Source organism: Olea europaea, unplaced genomic scaffold (genome assembly GCF_002742605.1).
Source record: "Olea europaea var. sylvestris unplaced genomic scaffold, O_europaea_v1 scaffold2510, whole genome shotgun sequence".
In the NCBI taxonomy this organism is placed as follows: Eukaryota; Viridiplantae; Streptophyta; class Magnoliopsida; order Lamiales; family Oleaceae; genus Olea; species Olea europaea.
In genome coordinates, this window is record NW_019243344.1 from 16493 (window position 1) to 29681 (window position 13189).

At 35.9% G+C, this 13189-nt stretch overlaps 1 pseudogene; it reads left to right on the forward strand.

Moving 5' to 3' along the window:
• Nucleotides 1-348: 348 nt before the first annotated feature.
• LOC111382478 overlaps nt 349-13189 on the forward strand; it is a 28210-nt pseudogene continuing 15369 nt past the window's right edge.

Sequence of the window (13189 nt, forward strand, 5' to 3'; positions counted from 1 at the left end):
GAACAAATTGTTTTTGGGGTAATTGCACTGTGGGTAACCTAACTTTCAGTAGTTGTATTTATGTAAATCATATTTATTTTTGTGCAATCAATCACCCTACATCAACTTTCTTGCAAATTTGGCAATTTTGATAGACATATTACTTTAATTGGACTGATGATAGTGGACAAAGTAAATAAATTTGCAAGAAAATGGAAAGTGGACGACTTTATTGCAAGAAACTGAAGATGGATGACTAGAATGCAACTCTTCTGAAAGTTTAATGATCTGTAATGCATTTTAATCTGTTTAAGGAAGCATATAATCAATCTTGCCTCATGCACATGACGCATGGCTAGTCTCCTGCCAAATCTTTCGCGCCAAACCCACGCCCCCAATCTCAAAAGACCCCTCGAACTCTTCTTCACTCACAAAATTGTTCAGAGAGAATTTCTCACACAGAGAGAGAGAGAGAGAGAGAGAGAGAGATGTCAGGATGGGATGAGGGAGAGATATACTACAGCGACCAGGCGCAATTCCCTCCTGGTGGCGCCTCCTCCGGGGACCAGGCGAATGGGATTAGCCGGCACGCAGCGTTGCAGAAATTCAAAGAATTCATAAGGAATTTTCAATGCATGACCCAGCCGAACGTTTATCCCTACAGAGAGGCCCTTGTGGGGGATCCCAAGTGCCTCCCTATCAACCTCACCGATCTCATCCTACGACTCGGACCAAACCCTGCCCCAACTTCTCCGACAGAAACCTACCGACTACCTACCTCTTGTTAGTATTTGTCTATTATTCATTGATAAAGTCATAGTAGTATTATTTTGTTCTTGATCTATGGGAAAAGTACAAAACTTGCAGCATGTGGTACTGCTCCTTGATGCCATAATGCTTATGTACATGTAGTGTACTGTATACCTAACCGAACAATTGTGTGTCTGTGTGTATTACAGTAAACCACTAGAGCCGGATCTTGCCTGAGGTTTATAATATCATTCAGCCCTTCACGATGAACAAATTAGGTGCTTTTCAGCTTGACTTGTTTGATATGATTGATTCGTATTTCTTTAAATGGCTGTACCTATTTAATGTTACTCTAGTTGAATCTTGACTTATCATTTAGCTTAAAACATGACCAGAATAAAAAATATGCTAACGCAAACACATACACATACACAAAAACACATAATTCAGTGGTTGGGGTGAGACTTTAACCTGCCAGAGAAAATTCCAGTCTCTGAATCAAAATGGTGGTGCTCAAGAGTGTTGTAAGATGTGGGTGCGTTTATTTTAAACGGAGACATGAGAGTTAATATCTCACGATCATTTCCATTTACATGGTGGGTCTAATATTTTCAAGAACTTGCTTAAATGTACAAAAGCTGTACTTTTATATATCACAAGATAACGACAATAATGAAATAAACAAGAAACGAAATAAGAACACCAAGTTTTATGTGAAAAGATGGGAAAAAATCACAGGCAGATGAGGAGAAATTCACTATAATGAATAGTAATTGTGTTTACAACAATACTCTCAATTAAGATTTAAAGTTCTTAAGATGTTGTATGAATGTTATGGGAACAATACAAGCCGTGACCTATATATATAAAATCCTAGAAATCAAGTCGTAGATGAATTTCTTCCAAAAACGCGTCAAAATGAAAAAAATGCTTGGGTCTGATAATGATAGGTGAGCGGTAGGCAGGAGATAGCTTCATTGCTCGAGCACCAGGAGGGCGACAAGTCTATGTAGAAAATATGCAGACGTCACTCGAGTGGCCAACTAGCGGCATGACTTTTCTTCCCGGCACATAATTTTGATCTCTTCAAGATTACTTCAACCAAAACTCCAATACTCACTAGATTTAGTATCAAACTACAATATATATATAAAGTAGAGAGAAAAAAAAATAAGTGACTAGAGAGAGAAAATTAGAGAGAGAAAAATGAGTGCTTCCTACTTAGTTTTCATAGTAAAAGAGAGATTAATTGTTATCTCTATGTAGATAGGTATAAAGTTATTGCAATTTTTCTACTATAGTGAAATTCTCCGATACTTGCCCATTGACGTAGCTTAAATTGGGTGAATTACGTAAATATTTATGTCCATTTTTTAGTTGCAATTTTCTTAATTTCACTTTAGTTGCAAGCTGATTTTGACCCACGTTTTCCTAACACTATCTGACTCACAAATATGGATATCTTGTTTGTACATGTGTTCGTAATCTATTACATTCCCATTTCATCAGTTACACAAAGACATTGTTTTAGAATTTACATGATTAATGTACTCATTTTTATTTCCTCTCCTTTTGTTCCGGAATGTACACTAGCTTGAAAATGCAGTAGCAGTAGTTCTGGCAAGTTTGAGATCAAGGGTATCTGGAGAGGCTGGGGAAATGGAAGAGCCAGAGACTGGCGAGGTGCATATATTGCTGAGGTCAGACCAGGATTCTGTCTCAATGTGTTCGCTAGGGGTTAGTGGATTTTACTTTAGTCAAATGCTTTTAAATATTTTGGAATGTGGATTTTTATTGAAACTATTAATCTTTTGTCTAAAACTTGTAAATTGACATGCAGGCACAATATATTTCCAAGTTGGTTAAGATATCTGGAATTGTCATTGCTGCATCTAGGACCAAGGCAAAGGCAAAATATGTGACATTGTTGTGTAAAAACTGAAGAGTTTAAACACCAAAAGAAAATAATTTTTATTAATGAAATAAAATTTTACACAATTTTGGACACACACCAAAGACACTAACCAAAGACAATAGAACACCTCATTATGTCTCTCTTTTTCACTTATTCTATTTGCTCTTATTCTCTTCACACACTTTCTCTCATCATGCACCATCCTCTATTTATAGAGGTAAGTTGGTGGTGACAATTCTTCTACCCAAAAGTTGATGATTCTAGATAATTCCATTAATTGATTATAAGTCATTTTCTTAGAGAAATCTAGAATGGTGATAGACAATATCTTCAAAGTATTTTCTAGATTTTTCATTGGTTGAGAAGGGATAATAAAGATGGTAAATCCTAGATGAATCTAGAAAATTCATGCCAAAGTCGGTGATGATTTTTTCAATTCTCCCCTTCAGCATCGACTTTTTATTTTAACCTTTTTCTTCTTCTTCTCGTCTACTCTAAAATCTCTTTATTAACTACGATGCCATCTTCTGAGTCATCGTTCCAATCATCTTCTCCGGAATCATCAATCAAATCATCTTCACAATCCAATTGATTAGGCAAGATTACCACCAACACTGGTTTATCCTTTAAGTTTGAATTTCATTTCTTTTCTCGACCCTGCTCAATTGTTGCTGTGGTTGCCTCCACATCCCATTCTTCTTTACTATTGTATTTCTTTTGCTCGTTGGTGGTTGCTATATTGCCTTCTGCTAGCTCCTTTTTAAACCAACAATTTCTAGCGTAATGTCCTCATTTGCCACATCCGAAACAAGTGTCATTATTTCATTGAAATCTCTTGGATGACTGACCTCTCTTGACATGACTTTGTTCAGCTCCCCTTATCTGGTAACTTCCTTCAATCCATCCTTCAAATTTACCTTCTTTTAATTCTTTATTATTTTGTTGACTGGGCCAACATCTTCTTTTATAGCTATATAGTGCTTCTTCCTCCTCTTTCTTTATTGAGACCCCTAACATTTGCCTAGTTAATGCTTCTTGGTCGGCCAACAAACTTTTTAGATTAACTAATCAAGGTTGCTCGGGCCAACCTTATATTGCAGTGATAAAATTTCTAAATTCAGGTCTCAATTCATGTATAATTATTCTTCTCATTCGAGACTCCGAAATTTTACTTGAAGCATCTAACTCTGAAATTCACGACAGAGAGATTTAACTTTATTAAAGTATTGACTTACGGTTAATTCTCATTAAGTGATTGAGAGAAGCTCGTTCTCCAGAAACTGCAGCCTTAAGTCATTTTTCTTTGAGAATAGTGAGGTCAAAGTGTCCCATGCATCCCATGCATCCTTTGGTGTAATCTTTTCTCTTATATGCTCCAACAATTCTTCTTCAATTGTTGTCTTTATAACAAACAAAGCCTTACCAACTTTGATTCTCCACTTCTTTAGAGCTCCGGCCTTTTCTGACGACGTCACATCACTTCTGCTAACTACTTTCCACATGTCTTATCCTTGGAGATACGACTCCATGCAAGTTTGCCAAGTAGTGTAATTATGATTGTTGAGCTTTTTTATACCGCCTACCACTTGTAGGTCGCCCATCATGACTTGATTTACCTTCTCGTAATCAAGCAAGCTTTATAAAAGCTTCACAAACTCCTTTTGTGCATGAACTCAAGAAGCTCAAAAAATCCCTCCACGACTGCCTTGCTATGATACCAATTTGAAGAGTTTAAACACCAAAAGAAAATAATTTTTATTAATGAAATAAAATTTTACACAATTTTGGATACACACCAAGGACACTAACCAAACACACTAGAACACCTCACTATGTCTCTCTTTTCCACTTATTAAATTGAAGAAATCATCACTGACTTTGGCAAGAATTTTCTAGATTAATCTAGGATTTACCATCTTTATTATCCCTTCTCAACCAAAGAAAAATCTAGAGAATTCTTTGAAAATATTGCCTATCATTATTCTAGATTTTTCTAGGAAAATGATTTATAATCAGTTAATGGAATTATCTAGAATCATCAATTTTTGTGTAGAAGAATTGTCACCATCAATCTACTTCTATAAATAGGGGATGGTGCATGATGAAAGCGTGTGAAGAGAGTGAGAGCAAAGAGAATAAGTAGAGAAAGAGAGACATAGTGAGGTAGTGTAGTGTGTTAGTAAGAAGTGTCTCCATATAATCAAAGTGTGTCCAAAAGAGTGTAAAATTTTATTTTATCAATAAAAGTTATTTTCTTTTGCTTTATAAACTCTACAAAAACTGTAAGAATGTAAAGGTTGTTCTGTGCTGTCCAGGGCTTGGAGGAGCAGTTGTGCCACGTTCTTGTGATCATGTCCCTCAAGTGTTGGCAAATCCATTCTCTTTAACTTCTATGGTTTTTATTTTTTATTTTTATTTTTTTATTTTTTAACATGTAAAATGATTGCCTACTTCGTGGCCTGGGGAAGAACCATGCCCAATTGATCCATGGATTGTGGTTCCAGATAAAAGCAAGTATGTTGATCAACAGACGCTGAAATTGCAGGAAAATCCTGAGGTTAGAGTCTTTACCTACTAAATGGAGATGATCATTATCTCCATTATTGTTCACTATATCAGTTTCACTTGTTATGGTTTGTTAACCTTTTGTCTCTTTACTGATATTTGGAAATTAAAGGATGTCCCTACAGGGGAGTTACCAAGGAACATGCTTCTATCTGTTGACCGCCAGCTTGTGCAAACAATTGTGCCTGGGACAAGATTGACCATTATGGGAATTTATAGCATCTTTCAAGCTGCCAATTCATCAACATCGTAAGAGTTTTATAATGGATGAGTGTTAAGGACTATGTATCATCCATCTCTTTGTAACTCAACGTGTTTTTTTGAGCAGCCATACAGGATCAGTTGCAGTTAGGCAACCTTATATAAGGGTTGTTGGGTTAGAAGAAACTGCTCAGGCTAATTCACGGGTCCAACCAACTTCACTAGAGATGAGGTACAAAATTATAAGAATTTCATTTCTGCGTAATTGCATTTTGCTTCTTTTTAAGGTGCATGTTTCAGAAATCATTTTTCACTTGTCCTAGGATTTTATTACAGACATATTTTTACTTATTTTAGATTGAAGAATTAAAAAAATTCACATCAGATAGTAATGCATATGAAAATGTATGCTCCAAAATTGCTCCCTCAATATTTGGTCATGCTGACGTGAAGAAGGCTGATGCTTGCCTTTTGTTTGGAGGTTCAAGGAAGGTATATTGTTAATTGTTTACTATTACTGATGTTACTTTTCCAGTACATTTGGTTACACATTCACTCTTTTGAGAATGCAGACATTGCCCAATGGTGTAAAACTAAGAGGCGATATCAATGTGTTGCTCTTGGGTGATCCATCCACAGCCAAATCACAGGTTATTAAACTTTCCTTACATTTTTAATTTGTTGAGCATTACCACATATTCCATCTTTTTTGTGAAAAATCTTCATTTTGGTTCATGCATTTTAAAATTGGTTTGAAGATATTTTGACAATGATATATTTCCCTATTGACCATATAAAACAAATTTCTGAGTTTTTAATTTACCGTGAAGTTTCTCAAGTTTGTTGAGAAGACAGCTCCAGTAGCTGTATATACTTCTGGGAAAGGATCATCTGCTGCTGGTCTTACTGCTTCTGTGATTCGTGATAATAGCTAGGTAAGTTTATCTGTTGCTTGAGATTCTTTTCAGTTGGCATGCCTTTCTAATTTTATGCTACACGATATTTATTTAGATCTCTACTTTGGTAATACAGAGGGAGTTTTATCTAGAAGGAGGAGCTATGGTCTTGGCAGATGTTGTTGTTTGCATTGATGAATTTGACAAAACGAGGGCAGAAGACAGGTGATTATAAATCGATCATCATAATCCTGTTTGTATATACGGTTCTCTTTGTAGAATTCTCAACAGTTCATATCCATGGTCTAGGGTTGCCATTCATGATGCAATGGAGCAGCAAACCATCTCTATTGCTAAAGCAGGATAACAACTGTTCTCAAATCAAGGACCCCAGTGCTTGCAGCTGCCAACCCTTCATCTGGGCACCACGATGATCTCAAGGTCCATCAGTATTTGCTCTCTGGTTATTTTCATGTCTTCATCATTTCCGTTTGTTCTATTTTGGAGAAACTAATAGACTTTTCTCTTCCGACTGCACAAGATAATATTGACTTGCAGACCACAATTCTTTCAAGATTTGATTTAATTTTCATTGTGACAGATATCAGAATATACACACAAGACAAGGTAAAAAATTATTAGTCACCTTTAGATATTGTGTTTTTTCCAAGATTTGTTTGGAACCCTGAAGGGAAGCAAACCACATGGTTAACTACACACATTTTCCACTATGCGAATTTAGTTTGCAAGCGTACCACTTTAAAAGAACTCAATTTCATATTGTTGAAATTGCATATATTTTCTGAACTTATTCAGATATTATGCCTTTGCAGAATATTGCTAGCCACATTATCAAAGTTCATGCTTCTGCCAGTGCAATCACAAGTGACACAAGGACTTCCAAAGAGGATAACTGGTTGAAGAGGTTCTTTTTCTTAAAATCTGTCCTTTTGTTTGTGTTTTGTAGTTGCATTGCTGAGGTTGTGGTTCCCAGACTGAAGTATCTTAGTTGCTGTGCGTAAGTATATACACTATTGTCGAACTGAATGCCATCCCTGTCTCTCAGAATCTGCAGCATCTATGTTGCAGCAGAGTTATGTGAAAATTAGACAGGTATTTTTTTCTACCACTTCTAATTAACATCAAAGGAGTTAAAAACATAGGCCTTTCAACCTGATCTAATGCTGCCAAAGTTTAGGGTCGATGAGTAGCATTGCACATGAAGTTAGCTACTTATCGGAATTCATGTTAAACTTTTGAAGTGCATCTGTAACTTTTTCATGAAAATGTGTATTATGTCTCCTAATTGTGAGGAGCATCTGTGTCATTTTTCTACTTTTTTTTGGTCTATATATATTTCTCCCAGGGATTTATTTTATTTTATTTTTATTCCCCCCCCCCCCCCCCCCCCCCCCTCTCAGTTTTTCTTTCCCCGGGGTTTTTTTTTTTTTTTTTTTTTCCCCCCCCCCCCCCCCCCCCAAATTGCATGTGTATTTTGTTGTTGAGATGAAGTCTTGTTGATTAATTGAATACTCTAGACACAGAATTTTGTTGGGAAAAATGAGATGCAGAGAAAATAATTTTGTTTAAAAGGTAAACAAATGCCTAACTGTCAAGTTCAAAACGATACCATTCGTTTCGCAAATATTGTTTGCCTTTCCTTGTAAACTGTAATTTCCATGTTCCTTGTAACTGCAAAATGGTATCAATTTGATTTGATAGGTTGCTCTTGACAATTGTTTGCTGACTAATTTTCACGTATGTATTACATCCTTTTATAGTATTACAGAGGTCCAAAGAAAGGAAAGAAAATATGTACAATTGGAATGAAAATCCCCTAAAATTAGTATGTGATTTGTCAAGATTCTATTTTGGAAACCAAATAAACTAAATAATCTCTAATACCCCCCCTCAAATTGATGTTGGGGAGTCCACAAGCATCAATTTGCCGAGGAGAAAATTATGACGGAGGCGAGTCAAGGACTTGGTGAAAATATTTGCTACTTGTTGAGTAGTGGAGACATGAGGAAGAGTGATGATCATGGAATCATAGGCATCTCGAATATAATGACAATCCACTTCAATATGTTTAGTACGTTCATGATACATAGGATTAGCAGCAATCTGAATAGCATTGGTGTTGTCACCATGGAGAGGTGTAAGTCGTGATTGGGAAAAACCAAGCTCAGCTAAAAGACCACGCAGCCACATAATCTCGGAACATACAGCTGACATAGCACGGTATTCAGTCTCAGTGGAGGACTTAGAAACACAATCTTGTTTCTTACATTTCCAAGAAATGAGAGCATCTCCCAAAAAAAATACACCATCCAGTAGTAGAACGATAAGAATCAAGGCAACTTGCCCAATCAGCGTCACTATAAGCCCATGTTCTAAAAAGCGCGCCTAGGCGCGATGCGCAACAAAAACGCCACGCAAAGGCGTAGGCGCCTAATTTAGCGATCAACGCAAATTTCGTGCCTTAGTGTGCTTAGTTGCGCAGCAAAGGCACTTTTTCTTTTTTTTTTAACGCTTCTTTTAAACTAAAAATTAAAGGGCCAATTTCTTTCATCTGTTCGTGCCCTAATTGAAGAACACCTCTCCGACTGGCGACTACAAAATCCGGACAATCTCTTCCAACTAGTGCCTGCTCGCTTGCTCGTCTTCAACAAAAAATTTCCACTTTCTACGGTAATGTTAGTAAGTCAAGCACACCAAAATGAAAATAGACGAACCTGTTGTTTTTGTTTGTGCTTTTTGACAGCGGGTTTCTAATCTTGTCTCCATAGTGGGGGGGGGGGGTTATATTGGAATTTGAATGTATAAAAGATAAAAGTACAGGAAATGAAAGAGACAAGCCAGGCATTTTATATTAAAAGTCTAGAATTGTGGCTAATGAGTCAATGGAGTCCACAGTAGGGTCTTCTTTAGCGTCAAATATCAATGTTACGAATTCTTTTTTTCATATCAAATGAGGTTGGTAGGTGGATAAAACATAAAAGTATCACGAATTCTTTTTTCATATCGATATAATCATTTGGAAAATTGTGTTCTTTTTGTACTAAAGAAACAGGGGAAATGAGAAAACTGGAGGTATTTCACATTTACAGAGCTTGTAATTTTTTGTACATCTTTGCCCTATTTCATTTTAGTACATTGAACCCCCAATGTTTATAAATTTTATATTGTTTCTATTTTTTAGGAATGAATGGAAGAAAGTGATTCTTCAACCATACCTAAATCCAATGCTAGTCAACTCAAAAGGGATTCCGGAGATGTTGGATGGGAAACCGCGATTTTGGCAGATCCAAACAATTTTAGTAATGTGAAATGCATATTATGTGATAAGGTTAGTAAGGAAGGAATCTCTAGGCATAAATTTCACGTAGCGGGAATCAAGGGAAAATGTGTGGCATCATGTCTTAAAGCAAGTGAAGAACAAAAAGCTAAGTATGTTGAAGCGATTCAAGAGACAAAGTCCAAAAAAACAGAGAAGATATTGAATGATGCTAAGTTGAGGGAAGATGTGAATATATCTTTGCCTACTATATGTGAGGAAGAAGAGGAAATTGCTATTATTGAAAGAGGGACTAGGAAAAGGCCTATTAATGTGAGACCTATGGATCAATTTGCAAGGTCTATCAATGTCAATGATGCTTCTATGAGTGCAAATAAGAAATTGAGACAACAAAATATGAATGATGCAATAGCTAAGAAAAGGTTATTAGAGGTTCATTGATATTTAGCAAGATGGGTTTATGAAGTCGGAATTCCTTTTAATGCCATTGATAATGATAGTTTTAAACTATTTGTTGAAGCTCTTGGTCAATATGGACCGGTTACATTCCTCCTTCCCAGTACCAATTAAGGGACCCACTTTTGAAGAGAGAGGTGGAGAGGACAAAAGAAAATTTGAAGAAGCAAGAAGAAGAGTGGAAAAATAATAGGTGTTCAATCATGACGGATGCTTGGAGTGATAGAAAAAGAACAAGCATCATGAATTTGTGTGTGAATTGTAAATTGGGGACCACATTTATTTCATCAAAGGAAGCTTCAAATGATGCTCATACAGGTCAGTATATATTTGACTATGTCAATGATTGTATTAAAGAGGTTGGGGTTGAAAATGTGGTTCAGGTTGTAACTGACAATGCTTCCAATAATATGGCCGCTGCAAAATTGTTAGAATTACAAAGGCCTAACATATTTTGGATATCATGTGCCACTCACACTTTAAACCTTATGCTTGAAGGAATATCTAAACTTCCCAACTTCAAGGGAGTGATTAACAAGGCAAAATCATTCACTATTTTCATTTATGCACATCACAAGACTTGGCATTAATGAGAAAGTTCACAAAAAGAGAGATAGTTAGGCCAGGAGTCATTAGATTTGCATCCTCGTTCTTAACATTGCAAAGTTTGCTTGATAAAAAATAAGAGTTGAGAAGTATGATTACTAGCAATGAATGGGATACACGAAATGGTCCAAGTCTAAAAAGGGAAAAGAGGCATTTGATATTATTGTTCTGAACGTTTTTTGGAATATGATAAACTTGTGTTTGAAGGTATTCACTCTACTAGTAAAAGTTCTTAGACTTGTTGATGGAGAAGAAAAGCCTTCAATGGGCTTTGTTTATGGAGAGCTACTAAAGGCAAAGGATGACATTGCAAAAATATTGAAGAGGGAATGTGATTATAAGCCAAGCTTGGACATTATTGATGCTAAAAGTAAAGGTCGCCTTGATAGTTCACTTCATACAACGGCTTATTTTTTGAATCCATTCAATTTCTTCAAGAATCCATGTATGATTCATTCATGATAAATAATTTGATTGCTTGTGTTGAGAAATTCTTTCCTAATGATCAAATGCAACATCATGTGATAAATATTAAGTTGCAAAAATATGTCCAAAAGGAAGGTTCATTTGGAAGGAAGCTTGCAATAAGTGCATGTGAGAACAATGATGAAAATTACAATCCGGGTATGTTAACATATTACTCTCTTTTATATCAATAATTTATAATAATTTATATATGATTATATAAATATGAAATAACATGTTTTTTACTTTCATTTATTAGTGAGTTGGTGGGATTTTTATGGGAATGAAACACCCAATTTGAAGACCATGGTAAAAACGATACTTGGTTTGACTACTAGTTCATCCGGTTGTGAAAGAAATTGGAGTTCTTTTGAAGGGGTAACTATTAATTAGGTTGTTACATTTTACTTACTAATGAGCAATGAATAATTACTTGAATATGATTTGCTCCATTAAATGTACATTTCTTTTTTTTCATCTTTTTATTTTTTGTTTTTTGGATACACTTGAAGAAATGGAATAGACTTGACACTACTAGGATGAACAATCTTGTTTATATCCAATTTAATGCAAGGTTGGCAAACAAGAAGAAGAAGAAGGGCAAAATAGAGACTCTATTAGCAAGTGATGCAACTAATGCACAATCTTGGATTGTAGAGGGTTGTGATGATGAGGAGTATGATGGGGTGGAAAATGAAATCTCACACAACCTTCATCAAGAGACAGAAATGCTCAGAATGATATAAGGGAGCCTGACGAGGAGGATTTTGTATCAGACGATACGGAGGATGAATTAGATGAAGATGATAGTATTGAATTTGAGTCTGATAAAGAGTTGGATATGCTTTAAGTTCCTATGCTATTTATTTAAATTTGGAACTTATCTTTTTGTTGAAAAATTTGAAAAAAAAAAATGTAAAAAGTTTCTATAAATTTATTTTGGATGTTTAGTATGTATTATTTATAATTATTAAATAAATTTTTTTGATTAAAAATTTAAAATAATATTAAAATAAGAAAACGCTTTTTAACGCGTTTGCCTCGCTTAATCTCACCTAGCCCTTAGCTTCAGGTCAACGTCTAGCCACGCCTTGCGCTATTTAGAACACTGCTATAAGTGATAAGAGCAAGAGGCGTCCCTCTAGGAAAAAACAAACCACGATGAGGATTCCCAATAGGGTAGCGAATAATGCGACGAACAGCTACCAAATGGAGATGTCGAGGGGCATCCATAAATTTGCTAACAGTATGGACTGTGAAGGAAATATCCGGATGTGTAATAGTAAGATATGTGCTACTGCCTACCGACTTTCGATAAAGAGTAGGCTCTGGAATAACATCGCCTTCATCTTTTCGATACTTGACGTTAAGCTCCAATGGAGTGTCAACAAAAGAGACGTCAGATAAATTACCTAATCGAATCAAGTCATGAATATATTTATGTTGATTCAAGAAAATACCATGTGGTGTAGTATAAACCTCTAAACCAAGAAAGTAAGTCAGATGGCCAAGGTCTTTCATATGAAAAATTGAGTGTAGATGCTCCTGAAGCTTCTGAATTAGTGCATGATCGGATCCAGAAATAATAATATCGTCCACATAGACCAACAAGAGAATAATGCCACAATACTCCTTTGAAGAAACAAGGATGCATCATACCGACTTTGAGTAAAGGAGAAATCCAAGAGAGTGCGACGAAACTTGTCAAACCATGCTCGGGGGGCCTCCTTAAGACCACATAAAGAACGTTTTAGTTTACATACAGAGTCAGCTGAGAAAAGAGGCATACTGGATGGAAGCTTCATGTAAATATCTTCTTTAAGATCCCCATGTAAGAATGCGTTCTTTACATCCATTTGATATAGAGACCAAGACTAAGAAGCGGCAAGAGATAGCAATAGGCGAACAGTAGTCATCTTAGCAACAAGAGCAAATGTCTCATCATAATAGATGCCATACTTTTGACGGTTACCTAGGGCAACCAGTCGAGCCTTATAGCGCTCAAGAGAGCCATCAGAACGAAGCTTAACTGAATATACCCATTTAATTCCAATAGGT